Below are 1,755 nucleotides of genomic sequence, written 5' to 3'. Positions count from 1 at the left end.
AAATCCCTGGCCTTGTTCCTGAGGAGGAACCTTCTCTATTGCTTTTATTTGTAACAGCTTTGAGACTTCTATGAGTGCCTCTGCCCTTTGATTTTGTGGCAGGTTTGGCATGCCTTGTCCTGTTGGTAAGGTATGGAAGTGGAACCTGTAACCTCTATTATATCCAGAATCCAATTGTCCTTTGTTATAATGTGCCAGTTTTTTGAGAATAGAGATAATTTTCCGCCTAGAGGTGCTTCTCTTTGAGCCTTAGTAGGCGGAGTGAAAGGTAAGTCATTGTGATTGTCCCTGTGGTGCAGGTGAACTACCTGTGCCACTTCTTTGATTTTGTGGTTGCCATTGGCGTCCCCTGTAGGAGCCTCAGTATTGCCCTCTACCTCGTGCACGCCTGTTCTTTCCCCTTTGAAACTTGTCAGTGTCTGGAAAGGACCAATTCTTTGAAGGCCAATTCCTGCTGAACCTTGGTGGCTGAACCTGGAGGAAATCCTTTACTGTCTGCACTGATTTTGCCTTCTCCTCAATAGATTTCAACACATCCTGAACATTAGCACCAAAAAGCTTCTGTTTATCCAGAGGTGCGTCCAGGAGCTTTACTTTAACATGATCTGGCAGTGGCTGTTCTTTCAACCAAGCATGTCTATGGATAACAGCCCCTGTCATAGCTGCCCTACATGAAGCCTCCAATGCATCATAACCACACTGTAGAAAATGATTATTAACCTGCTGAGTGTTATGCACCAAATCCTGCAATGCCTTTCTATCTATAGGCTCAGGAGAGGCTACCTTTTTCTGCAAATCATCCAGTAAATAATCCTGGTACTGAAACATATGAAAAAGGCAGTTAAGTGACCTCATGGCAAGGGTGGAAGAGGTATAAACTTTTTTACCCCATCTCTCCAGGGACCTTGCTTCCCTGTCTGCTGGCAGTGGATTCTTGGCTGAGGAGGTAGCCACTCCTTTGGGGCCATGTGAAATAGTTTCTAGATCCACAGAGTGGGCCTTAAAGAGATGCTTGTGAGTGTCAGGGACCCTATAATATCGGTCTGGCTTGACAGAAGCAGGAGGGAGAGAATCAGGGGAAGCACTGGAGTCGGAGAAAACATCATCCCGGACATCCAAAACTGGAGGGATGGCTAAAGGTCTGTGCTGGGGTAACTTAAGGAAGGTACGTAGCCTTTTCCTAGAATCAGAAAATTCCTGACCCTGCCACTTAAAATGTTCCCTCATGGAGTGGAGGACTTCACCGAAAGAAAAATCCTCTAGAGGAGAGGCAGAGGGAATAGATTCCTCAGCATCAGAGTCCTCATAGGCCTGGAAGGATTCTTCTTGGGTATCTGAATGCTCTGAATCCCCAGAGGCTTCATCTGAAGAGAGGTTGTCAGCCTGTTCAGTTCTAGGCCTTTTATCTGCAGGCGGCTGAGAACCTCTGTCTGGGTGAGGCTGAGACCCCCTGATAAGAGAGATTAGATCTGCAGCCAGAGACATAATTTGTTTGTCAGAAGAAGGGGCCTGAGAAGTAGGTTTAGGATGGGCCTTGGCCTGGCTGGCGGCCTTAGCACGTGCAAAGGCCTTGATTGACATGGATACAGGAGGCCTAGCTGCCCCTCGTGCAGGGGTAACTTTGTCCATTGGAATGGTGTCGGGTAGATCCAGAACTTCGGTTTCCGGAGGAAAATCAACAACTGGCACCGGTGTAGTCTCCGAGACTGAGGGATGAGTTAACGCGGTGTTGGCCTGGAGCGGTTGAATTACCGC

This window comes from Protopterus annectens, chromosome 1.part1, assembly GCF_019279795.1.
Source record: "Protopterus annectens isolate FY-2018-M chromosome 1.part1, PAN1.0, whole genome shotgun sequence".
In the NCBI taxonomy this organism is placed as follows: Eukaryota; Metazoa; Chordata; order Ceratodontiformes; family Protopteridae; genus Protopterus; species Protopterus annectens.
The sequence above is the reverse complement of the archived record's forward strand: the minus strand, read 5'-3'. Positions refer to the sequence as shown.